The sequence below is a fragment of the Protopterus annectens genome, chromosome 1.part1 (assembly GCF_019279795.1).
Source record: "Protopterus annectens isolate FY-2018-M chromosome 1.part1, PAN1.0, whole genome shotgun sequence".
NCBI classification, from domain to species: domain Eukaryota; kingdom Metazoa; phylum Chordata; order Ceratodontiformes; family Protopteridae; genus Protopterus; species Protopterus annectens.
Genome location: NC_056726.1, coordinates 210427918 through 210441572, shown reverse-complemented (window position 1 = coordinate 210441572; position 13655 = coordinate 210427918).

The window sequence follows — 13655 nt, the reverse complement described above, 5'->3', positions numbered from 1 at the left end:
CACCACACCTGTGCACCCTATTCAATCACAGCCTCACCTCAGGCTTTGCCCCTTCCAAATGGTGCACTGCTACAGTCATCCCTTTCCATAAAGGTGGAGTGACTACAGACCCTGGGAACTATCACCCCATCAGCCTGATGACTCTGCTATGTAAGGCTATGGAGTGCATCATCATGGACCTAATTAACAAGGATATAGCAAATCTCCAAACTCTGGACCCAGCGCAGTTTGGCTTTGTGAAGGGCATATCATACCTTCTCAACCTGGTGGACTTCTTTGAGTCAGTCACCAGAGATGTGGATGAAGGCAAGGTAGTTCATACAGCCTACCTCGACCTGGCCAAGGCCTTCAATACCATTCTCCACTCAGGAATTATAGATAAACTCACCAAACTAGGCATCAACCACTACATCACTAGATAGGTTGCAGCTGGCTCACAGACAGATCCCACAGTGTGAAAGTAGCAGACTCCAAGTCAGACTGCTGACCAGTCATGAGTGGAGTCCCTCAAGGATCGGTCCTAGATCCTCTCCTGTTTGGCAACTACTTTTCATAAGTCCAGGCCAACACAAGGGGACTCTGGCTGACCAAGTTTACTGATGATTGCAAGCTGGGAGCCATTATTAACTCCCCAAGTGAGGCAGGCATTCTACAGAAAGGCTTCACTGAGACAAATGGCTGGTGTCAAAGCCATGGCTTTAAGCTCAATGCCAAAAGAAATGTATCATCATTCCCTTTGGGAAAAACTCAGTTCCTACAAGTTACCACATCGATGGAAGACCACTGAACACTGAGGGCTTTATAAGAGATCTGGGGACACAGGTTGACAGTAACCTCTCCTTCGACCACCACATTGCCACTGTGGTCAGAAAGTCCTTCTATGTGGCACATCTCATTACCAAGGGTTTTGCATCCAGGAAGAAAGAGGTTATCGTGTCTTTCTACTCTTTCCTCATTAGACCAATCATCGAGTGCAATGCCCCATTTAGCATGTACCTCATTAGACACCTGCAACAGCTGGAGAGGCCACAAAAGTACCTCACAAAGAGGATCCCAGGCCTCAAACACATATCCTACATGTACAGACTCAAAAAACTCCATTTTTTTCAGTCTCATATCGTCTACGAGGTGCGGTGGTGGTGCTGCGGTAGTGTTGTCGTCTCACAGTAAGACATTGTCCTGTTCGATTCTCAGCTAGAGTGTCTTCTGTGTGGAGACATGCGTGAATGGGCGTACCTTCGTTGAAGGTTGTGTGTCAGGGCCGGCAACTCAGCACGTAAAAAATCTACTGCCAATCATTAGCGGAACGGAGTTCCGCTGTGGCGACCCCTAACCGGGAAAAGCCGAAAGACACAACAACATCGTCTACTAAGAGGCAATCTCTGCTTGACTTACAAAGCCATCTGACCCAGTTCTGTTCGAAATGCTACACCTAAAGAAATCTTAATCCCTCCGTACCACACGCTCCAGAGACCTCAATCTCATTACCATAATCAACAGAAAATGCTGGAGAGACAGGTTCATATCCCAGAGACTGCCCATGCTCTGGAATAGACTTCCCATATATGTCAAGCAGAGTACCTCACTGGCCCTTTTCAAGAGAAATTTTGATGAGTGGATCAGAAATAGAAAGTTCACCCTGGGGATCACTCCAGTGGCTCTACTCGATAGAGACACTGGGAACTAACGTCAGGGGGCACGATGCCAGGGCACTCCTATGGGCTAGGCTTATAAAGGCTCCAGGGTCATTAGCCTAGTACACACCTATGAATCTATGAACCTATGAAAGACTTTGAACAGTCTCGTACTGACAGTGCCAGTAAAGCAAGGCTGAGATAACATTATGTTGTTGTTGTCGTTGTTTGTCTTTCGACTTTTCCCGGTAAGGGGTCGCCACAGCGGAACTCCGGTCTGCTAATGATTGGCAGTAGATTTTTACGAAATGCTGAGGTGCCAGCTCGATGCTCAACCTTCAACGAAGGCATGCCCATTTACGCCCGGATGTCTTTCGAATGCTACCCAACCGCGGGGAGGACATGCAGACTCCACACAGAAGGTACTCCAAAGCCCAGCCGAAAATCGAACGGGAGAACCTCTTGCTGTGAGGTAACAATGCTAGAAATCACATTATAGAGGACAGAAGAGATGGTGTTTATTAATGTGCTTAGTATCCTGATGGTATGCTTTCTCTACAGTCCTTGACATTGTGACAGTTATCCCATAGTGAGTTTAAATCCCACCAAAGCCAACCAAATATGTGATGTAAAGTTAGACACTGCCCCCAAATATGTGATGACTGTGGCATGGAATGCTACCAAAATATGAAGAAAAGGTCCTAACTGGCACCAGACGGGTATACTCTGTCACTCCAATGGTACCTAGCAGGTTATACTACCAGAAGAAAGTGCATAAGCAAGTCTAACTCGATAATTAATTTACAAAATGCAAATCTGGCACCAAGAGCATAAAGAAAATATGCTCTGCTATCTTGGGTATGAGCTTTGAACACTCACCCCCAGATTAGACTGCACACAGGCTACCTTTGGGACCACATTTTTGACCTAGTACCCCAGGCCCCTTTCATACCACTTTCTTTATAAACTACAGTGTCTTCTAGTGCCCCATACTCAAGTCTGACAGAATTATCTAATTCCCTGTGGGTTTTTCCTGACACAGTAGTTCTACCATCACTGTGGAATTGGCTAGAGACTTCCAGTTACCTGCTACTTTTAATTAAGCCAAATATGATACATATTAATACTTTCACTGGTAGTAGGTCCAAACAATCTAGGTAAGTGGAGATGGGGATCCACAGCTTGTTAATCAGTGATAAATGATGACCCTCTTCTTAGATAAAAAAATAATGCATATATTATAAAGACCAGCCACAACAACTTAAACATGAATACACTTTATTTATACAATAAGCCAACAGTGCAGTTAAACGTTAAATATGCAAATGAATGAGAAAGTAAATATGGAATAATAAAGTAGCATTTGGTTACACTGAACAGTGTGTAAAGAAATAGCAACTAAATAACTTAACTATAGGCCATGACTACTCTGAGTTAAGGAAATTTTAAGAATACATACAGGCAGAGTAAAGAACTTTTGCAGATGTGTCACCAAGTTCTTGCAAGCAAGGACAGGACAGAAAAAAAAGAAAACAAGATCAAACCTGCATACACTTCAGTTCATTGCTTGTGCTCCATACCTTCATTACATCACTTATTCTAGAATGAAGAATTACATCAGCTTTTAAACAGCTGTTTTGCTTTCTCACAGCAATAGTAACTCAGCCAGTTTTGCCAGGTACAAAGGTAAAAGGCTTAACTAATCTGGCCCAGAGGAATAGAGAGCACTGATACACAACATGTCAACATATATCTTATAACTGTCTGCTTTCTTCTACTTTTTTGAAGTGGATTGTGATTACATTATATACATTTTATGATCTGCTAACACAGGAAAAGCAAGCCCATAAGAAATGTACACTCAGAGATATTTCATGTCTTTAAATTTCCCTTTGCATTCAAAAAAAGAAAAGGTCACTCATTCCCAGGCTATGGAAAACGTACGTTTTACACACCAAATGTGTAACAAGTAGGAAATAAGAAAGAAGTAAAAAATGCAAAATATTTTAAAACAGTTTTCCTTAGGCTGCATAAGCCCTGCACCACAGATATTAGAGGAGTCAGAGTGAATGTTAGTTGGTCAACAGTTTTCTTCTGCTTTGCAAGACTCAAATAGGTATGTGATGGTCAAGCGTGTGTAAATAAGGGTTTTTCACAGCACACACACACACACACACACACACACACACACACACTAGAATACTTGGAAACAATGTTTAAAAAAAGGAAAACATTTATTTTGGAATGTACAAAGCCCCCTGTGCAAGACATCCATTGCCTATTTATTATAAATAGCCTTAGTTCTAATATTCACCACAGAAAAGCAAACCATTGCATGTTTGTCTGTATGGGTGCTTGAGAGTTAATGACATAAATGTATGATTTCTTGTGTAACTAGAATCCTTTTTAATATTCTTTTCCATGTCTTTAGCTCCTTCCCATGATTTTGTCTATTTGTTCCCCAACAGTGTGGCCAGAGACAGTCATACCATGGCCAGCATCCAGACAGCTGTACAGACAGTCATACCATGGCCAGCATCCAGACAACCATAATGGATTTGTTTTTCTATCTTCTGCCCATAACCACTATCTTAGTGGCTGATAAGTGTGTGCTTAAAGATGTGATGATCTGCTATTCCTTCCTTTTGAAAATATGTACACACACACACACATATACACACACAGTGACGGCTACTGTGCAGACATGTCTTGCCAGATCCAGTCACATGACTCTAGCCCCTACACTGCAGGTTGTGCACTTCTCGTTCCCTTAAATGGTGGTATTACAGTAGGCCTGATACTGTTTCACAGTCAGGATTTAAACATCTGTACCAGATAGTCAACTCGTTTGATAGAAGGCTAGAAGAAGGCAAAACTGATGACTTGGGTGACCCCCTATAACTCCTTTCTTCTGAGATGCCATGACCTTAGAGATGATTTTCAGTAAGCATAGCTCCCTCCTTGATAGAAGTTGAAAAGCATTTTTCCTCCAAAATCAATGTTATAAAACATTTTTGAGTGTCATTTATTTATTTATTTGCATGTATTAATGTATCCAGTCTCTACTGGCTTCTATCTTGCCTTCTAACCAGTACTATCTCAACGCATTTTAATACGATTCTCTTCATTTACTGTCTCCTCTTTCTCATTTTTTTCTTTCTGTTTACATTCTATCATCATTTCTCATCTTTACTTTTTCTTGCGTTTAGCTTTATAATGTTTGTTACAGTATGCATATCTTTTTGTAAATACACATATATATTCTTTTTATTTTAGTACACATTCTTATAAAAAAATATGCAAATGTTCAAGAGACTTTCAGTTCTACAAATTTGCCTCTCTAAAAACATATTCAAATATTAAAGATGCACAAATGTCCAGCTCTGATTTGATGAATGTTGTTATCTAGATACTTGTTTCAAAGTTTGCTGTGGCAAGTTTGAAAATGTTTTTCTCTAAATGCTTTTGCTCAAATGTGCAATTTTGCAGTTGTACATCCTATCATTTATTTGCTATTAATATACTACTATGAGATTCTTGTCTTTGCTTGTGACTTGGACTGAAGCAGAAAAAGGTGTTATGCTCAGTCTTCATACTCATTGTTTGTTTGTTTGTTTGTGTCTTTCAGCTTTTCCCGGTTAGGGGTCGCCACAGCGGAACTCCGGTCCGCTAATGATTGGTAGTTGATTTTTACGTGCCGAGTTACCAGCCCTGACGCACAACTTTCAACGAAGGTACGCCCATTCACGAATGTCTCCACGCAGAAGATGCTCTAGCTGATAATCGAACCGGACAGCGTCTTACTGTGAGGCGACAACACTACCGCAGCACCACCACGGCATTGTTAACAAATGAAAATAACCATCAAAAAAGTATAACAGTAACAGATTTATTCTATTACTATTCCCGTCACTCGATTCCTTTTCTTTCTCAATGTTTTCTACTTACTGTCTTATACTCTATACTGTTTTCCTCAAGGTTCCTTTATAGTGTTTATGATGCACACAGTTTTGTAAGTAAAAAAAAAAATTACATTTTTCTACATACTGTAAACAGTCAAGAAACTTTCAAAGTTGTTATTAATATACTTGTTTCAACATCTGTGGTGGCAAGTTTAAATACATTTTTTCTTTTACAAATGCTTTCTGAAGTATACTATTTGTTTGCTATTTATGTTTTTACAAGATTACTGTCTTCACCTTGTAGATTTTGTCATGACTTAAAGAGGTCTTATGACCAGCCCCCCCCCCCCTCCACACCCTGTCAACATATATGCATGGATGTACACACACACAGACATAGAAATAACAATGGGGGAGTGGATTCTTTGCAAGGGTGTCCATCTGATAAGACCTGACTGGTACAGGACCTTCCAGTTCTGTCTCCTAACACACATTTATTCATTCAAGACAGGTTCAGTTTACTCAAAATGGCTAAAAGGTATAAATCAGATTTGGTTAAGAATAATAAACACCTACCTCTGGCCACTTCCTACAAGAAAGAGTGTCAGCTTCTCTTTAAAAGATCAGCACAAATGTGTTTTATTCATTTATCCCAGATATCTGGCGAGCTTGTTACAGCTAATTAGGTTTTATTATGGAAAATATACAGTATATGTGTGCATGTAGGAAAAGAATATTAGGAAGGGACATCAGAATTATTGGGAGGTCTTTAGAAAAACAAGATAGGATGTAAGACACAGTACAAGGAAAGAAAATAAATGGGTATGAGCAGTTAGCATGCAACAATATTTTACTGTTTCAGAATGCATCCCTCTTGTTAAACCAAGTTACAGTTAATAAGCATAGGGATATGACATGATGATTTGAAAGGGCAATCCCATTATGAGTTGTAAAGGAGTCTTCTGTTTTTCTTATCCATTTACAGTATTTTCCTGAACCATCTTTAACTGCAACGGTTCATTCAGAATGAGCTCTTGTCTGAATTATCTAGTGTTTACCACTCAGTCAAGGATTACTCTCTTGTTTATATCAGGTTCCTTTCTATTTTGTTTTGTGAATATTGAAGACAAGCAGATGTTCAGGCTCCCCCTTCACTCTAATCTCTAGTAATATCTCTTCTCCTTTATTAAGCATTGCTATGCCACTTCCAAGCTAATTAATGCTTTTCTTTAATGATTACTGTACTTGTAAAAGGTTTTATATCCCATAAGTGTTTGCCCATCAGTGTGGGCCTTTGTTATTTTGATGACCTTTTAAGCTGTCCCCTCCTCCTTTTCCAGCACCGTTATCTGTCTCACCCCCACTGTGTTTCCTTAAGCTTCCTGAATGCCATTTCGTCTTCCTTTGCCCTTCCTGTCACCTCTCTTGGGAACCACAATGATGTTTGTTCTTTGTTGTCTTGCATTACAAAAAGTTATTGTCCCTGTGATGACATTTTCGACAATTTTCATTATGCTGTGAAAATGTGTTATTTCTGACCTGACTGCAAATTTGTATTCCTAGACTAAATCTGGACAAATGATGCAGCCATTGCACCATCCTACTGAATAAATACAAATAAATAAACAGTATTAATGATGCACCACTGCAGAATCTGTAGATGTGTGCATATGTGTTTGCTTCTTCTTTTTTTTATTTTATGATAGATCTCCTATAGAGATGTATGCAAAAAAAAAAAATCCAACGGTCATACACAGCATGGGAAACCAGGCTCAGAACACTTACAAAAAGAGAAAAAATCAGATATTATATATTATATTATAGGCCCATAGGGGAAAAAAAAACATTAATTTACCATTTGACTAATGGATTTTTGATAAATGGGTAAGGCCAGTGGGGGGTCTATATTATTTTGTCGAATGGCTATTCAGCAAATAACCATTCATTGAACACCTATTTATCGAAGCAACTCTTCATAGAATGGTGAATTTTAACAAGTACAAACCAATGGTTGGCTACCATCTGGAATTTGCCCTTTTCCACACTGTACTGCAGTCTTGGAGTAGGTATATTTAGATAGACGGGGTGTGTGTGTGTGTGGGGGGGGCAGCCCCCCTACCTTGGCAGGTTTTAACTTTTTTTTCCAGTCGCTCCGTTGGCCATCCGCTTGTTTGCCCTATTTAAAATTTGCTGTTTGATGAAGGGCTGCTTCAATTAATAGGTGTTCGATGAATGGCTATTAGCTGAATAGCCATTCGACAAAATGATATAGACCCAACAAGGGGTATGTGTATGTCCTGTACTCATTGCAATCTGTGATGCAGTCAAACTACTTAGTGGAAACTGTCTACCATAAATGTTGAAACCAAAGGGAAATATACATTTTTAAGTGCAACAATAAAACTTTAAATCCAGAAATAAAAGTTGCAAGAACTCGGGTATGTACAGCTCCTCCCTGTGAGATGTGGGCGACCTATCATCTTGGGTCCTACAACTTCAAAAAATGAAGTAGGACCAAAAAAATAGAATCTTGAAACTTCTTATAATATATTAAAGTATTTTGACAGTGGGGGAACCCCCAGATGTAGAAGGCCATGTCCCCCAATGCCTTGCTCCTTATATATGCTAATTATGAGATCACTGTACCTCAGATTAAGGGTAATACTCCAGGGTACCACAACATCAGACTTAAAATACATTTCTCATATTTGCATGTTCAGTGTTGCTGTTTGAAGGATCACAAGTGTGATCTCCAGAATTTCAACATGAGCTACTATAAAGTATGAAGTGGAAGAGCCTAAGCAAAAAAACTCCACACCGTTCAAGAAATCTGTGCAGTGAACAAGACTCGGCTTAAAGCTGTAGAATGTACTCCAGATGCGCAAGGCTACAGTGCCTTCCATAAATTTATACCAACAACAACACAGACTGGGACCAAAGGTAGAAGTGCCTTGATCTACATTAGCAACAAACGTACATCCAGGCTGGTTAAACAGGATGATACCATGGAGCTCATCAATGTGCAAGTCACCATAGATAACGTTTCTCATGATACAGGTCACCATCTATGCCCCTAGTGTCTCACAATTCTTACCTAAAATTACTGAAGGCGCTCACTATCCAACCAAACACCATGTTCTTGACTGACTTTAACTACCACTCTACAGACTAGGAAATGTACACTGCCTCAAAAACTCACAGACACAGCACTTACTGGACTTTATTAAGACAAACACCCTGGAACAGATAGTGCATGCTCCAACCAGAGGATCAGCATACTGCATTTGGTACTCAACAACATGGGAGAACATTGCCCCCCTCCCCTATGTCATGTCCTTAGTAGTGAGGTCAGATCACAAAGCTGTCTCCTTTGAAGTAAAAATCAACCTGGAAAACACAGTTAACAGAAACTATTCTAAGGCAAATTATATCCTATTAAGTGACAGTTTGTCAAAATGTAAGGCTCCCCCAACCCCGAGACCACAACTACCTATGCAGAATTATCCACAGAGTCTCAATACAAATGTGAATGGCTACACAGACGCTGCTGTACCTACCAAAAGTAAACCCAAAAAGTTACACTAAAGAAAAACCCCTACTTGTGGCATCCTCACCTAAACTGGATATATAATAAAAGAAGAAAACTCATGACCAAAATCAGGAAAAGCAACTCCCTCAAAGACAAGTGCTGTCTTATACAAGAAAGTAAGTGGTCTAATTATGTCTAACAAGGCCAGCTATGAGGTAAAGATAGCCTCGCACGCTAAGGTCAATCACAAGGCCTTCTTTAGCTAAAGGTAACATGCAACAGTGTGCTGAACTGGTGGTGAACAGTACCACCTTCACTGATCAGGAAGATGTAGCAAATCTACTGGCTGATAAATTCTGCTCAAACTTCAGCCCCCAGAATACACCAGGGTTCTGTGCTGGACCTGCTCCTGTTTGGCATCTACATCTTGGAAGAATGCCACTTCAAGGCCACTGTCTAATCAAGTTTGCAGATGACTGTAAATTTGGAGCTATTATAGATTCTCCAATATCTTGCAATAGGGTTTAACACAGACAAATGACTGCTGCCAAAGCCATGGCCTAAAACTCAGTGCCAAAAATGCATCATAATGCCCTTTGGCAAACTGTCTACCTAAGTTAATTACTCCATCAATAAAATACCCCAAAAAGTTGACCCAGTTGTAAGGCATCTGAGGACATATGTAGACAGCAGTCTGGCCTTTGATCAACATGTAGCTAAGATAGTAAGAAAATCATACTGTTACCCAACTTATAGGAAAGGGTATGACATTCAGTTAAGTTATAGGAAAGAGTATGGCATTCAGGTAAGTTACAGGTAAGGGTATGGCTGGAATTCAAGTAAGTTATAGGAAAGGCTATGACATTCAGGTAAGTTACAGAAAAGGGTATGGCATTCAGGTAAGTTATGGGACAGAGTATGGCATTCAGGTAAGTTATAGGTAAGGGTATGACATTCAGGTCGGCGCAGTGATGCAGCGGCAGTGTTGTTGCCTCACAGCAAGAGGTTCTCTGGTTCGATTCTCAGCTGGGGTGCCTTCTGTGTGGAGTCTGTATGTCCTCCTTGCGTTCGTGTGGGTTTCCTCCCATATCACAAAGACATGCATCTGGAGCGTTTCTCCCTGGGCCTCCGCTGAAAATTGGCTTTGTTCCAAGTCGGACTTTCCCAGTTAACAAATGTTAAATAAATAAAATAAATAAATAAGTAGAAAGTGGTTACAGGACAACTCTATTCGGCCCTTATTATCACACCTATCGTTGAATACAACACCCCTTTGGCATGTATCTAACCAGACACTTGCAACAGCTGGAACACCCGCAAAGGTTTCTCACCAGGAGAATTCTGGGCATAAATACCCTGTCCTACTCTGATTACCTAAAGATTCTGTCTCTGTATTCAGTCTCCTACAGGCTGCTGGAGGGGATCTTTACCTGGCTTACCGGAATTCCTCAGACCCAGCCCTGGTGGACCTGTTGCACCAGAAACACTAGATCCAGGGAACTGAACTTCACTTGTGACATGAACAGAACACGCTGGACAGACAAATGCATGTCCCAGAGGATTCCCACAGTGTGTAATAGCCTCCCCGTCCATGTAAATCAGAGTTCATCCCTGGCCCTATTCAAACAAAACCTTGACAAGTGGATGGGAAATCATAAATTTACCTCCGGTCTGACCCCCATGTGCCTTATGGACAGAGGCTATCAATAAGAAAAGTATTATTCTAACACCCCCCATACAAATCCTTAGTTACTTCCCTACTAACATGCCGCCCCCTGCTGTATAGATGCCCATGATACTCGGAACCCAAATGGTTTGGGGTGTGCGGCTAGGCTCGAAAGGGCCCTAGTGGTAGGTAGCCTGGTAACACACTATGCACCTATGAGTAAAGGATATTGTGTGTAGAGGTGAAGGGACTGCAGTTGAGTATCAGGAGGAGTGTCCTGTACCACATCTGAAGGCCACAGAGGCTGATGTGTTTTACAAATTGACATTTGTTTCAGGAATGGCAAGGAATGCAAAAACATACTGTGACAAGGCTATCATAACTGCACCTTCTTTTCTTTGGAATTCACTGCCAACCTATATTTACAATAATACTCTAACCAAAAGGAGATTTATACAATGTTTACAATCCATGCAGCTGAAACAGGAGAACAGATGTATTCAACATTAGGTAGTTCAAGTATTTCCCATATGATTAGTTGGTACTGCTGTTTAAATATGCTATATCTGCTGATAACACATATAATGTAATTGTATGAGGAAAACATTATATATTGCTTAAAGGCTGGCCGTAGGCATATTTATTTTATTTTTCTGTATTCTACAGCATATGACATTCTGTGTGGTTGTCACTACTCACTGTGGCAGGCTACATCATTGCAGTACAAAAATGGTTGGAATTTTAATCAGCAACTGTTAACTCATATACCTAAAAACTGCACATAAGCTAATTTCCTCAATGAAATGGCCGCTACTCAGCTAATATGTTTGTAAGGTGTAAATCAGTTTCATCTAATTTCCACTCAATATCTAATCCATAATTTCTGACAGAAAAATAAATATAGAGATACATAGTAACTTATATGTATGTATGTATATATATATATATATATATATATATATATATATATATATATATATATATATATATATCCATCCAAAATATGGAATAGGCTTCCTTATTCTTTAAAATACATGTCAGATAAAAATGCATTTAAATGTGCACTGAAAACTTACTATCTTACACAATGTAATAATTAGTGGAAAAAATAATACCAGAGATCACTCCTTTGATATATCAAAATAATTAACTTACATATTCAGTGCCCAGTGATCCAAAACTTTATTACATCAGATCCGCTCCACTAAGATTAGATCTTTTGGTACATTTGCAGTCACTAGCTGGTACTCAAAATTGCCTTAACTCAGTGGTGCACAACCTTTCTGTGGGGAGGGCCACTACATGAATTCTTAATGCATCTGAGGGCCACCTCAAAACATAGTAAGTTGTTACATGTCCAAGGGTCAGTTTCCAGTGATTTCTCCTGTCCACCTGGTGAATTTGGGCATACTGGGGCAATGCGGCAACTGCCTCAGGTACACAGACAATCCTCTCCTCCTACCACCCAACACTACAACCTGCGAGAGATGCACTTACATAGCCAAACTGGAAGCAAAGCTCTCTCCGGCCAAGATTGTGCTAGACAGTCAAGAGGAGAAAGTTAACACCTGCCTCACACCTCAAGCAACTCATAGCCCTTCAAAACCCACACCATCAACACCCACACATAGCAACACTAAACCCACATATGCGGAGGCCCTTAACATTAACCTGCCCAAGCAACAAGGACCTCCGAAGCCGAAACGCAAACAAACACCAGTCACAACCAAAGTGACACATAGCTCACAACACCAGTGTGCCACCCAACAACAGCCCCTAAGGCAAGACAATGTACCCAACACTTTAGTCATATGTGACTCTATAGTCAGGCACACTGATGCCCCACTCACCAGACTGAACAAGGAGAAAATTACAGTCAGCTGCCTGTCGGGTGCCATGATCCGCCACATAACGCATGGACTCAAGTCACTCCACAACAAGTACAAATATGACTCTGTCATTGTCTATGCTGGAGTGAATGACTTGAGACATACCTCCCTGGACTACATGAAAAGAGATATGGAAGAGCTCTTGGATCATGTGACCCAGGCAGGTATGACCCTAGCCCTGAGTAGCATCCTGCCTTCGCCAAGAATGATACCGCAGTATAAGGACAAAATGATTGACTTCAACAATTGGCTAAGCTTCTGGTGTCATTCAAAGGGGATCCAGTATTTGTCTGCCTGGGAAGACATGATCGAAAAACCACGATGCTTTGCCAGAGATGGTCTGCACCTGTCACTCCTGGGATTCAGGTTACTGGCTAAAGCTCTTGCCACCCCTATAGTGCCTTTTTTAGGCAAGGTTCAACGGATAAAACCACCACCGTAACAAATAGAAGCAGGCAAAATCTGAAGGTAATGCTACTCAATGCTAGAAGTCTAAACCTCAAAATGCACTCTCTCAAGGCACTCCTAAAATGGAGAACATCGATATCTGTGCAGTAACTGAGACCTGGTTCAAGGCTTCAGAGAGCACCCCTGCAATACCAGGCTACAATTCTTACCACACTTTTTGGCCACAAAACCAGGACCGAAACACTAGAGGTGGAGGAGTGTCCATATTCACCAAGGATATTCACACAACACAATGCATCTGAAATTCTCCAGGTGCAACTAACACTAGGTAAGACTGCAATCCAAATTGTAACTTGCTACAGATCCCCATCCATGCCCCAAGATTCTCACTACACCTTTCTAAACATACTGGAAAATATTAAGATATAACCAAACACCCTAATACTGGGTGATTTCAACTACCCTGCCATTAATTGGGAAAACTACTCAGGTACCAACTCCTTTTCCCAGCAGTTCTTGGAATTCATAAATTCCAATGCCCTGGATCAACTAATCCAGTGTCCCACCAGGGGCTCCAATATCCTAGACCTGGTCATTACCAACATGATAGATAGATGCTCCACACCA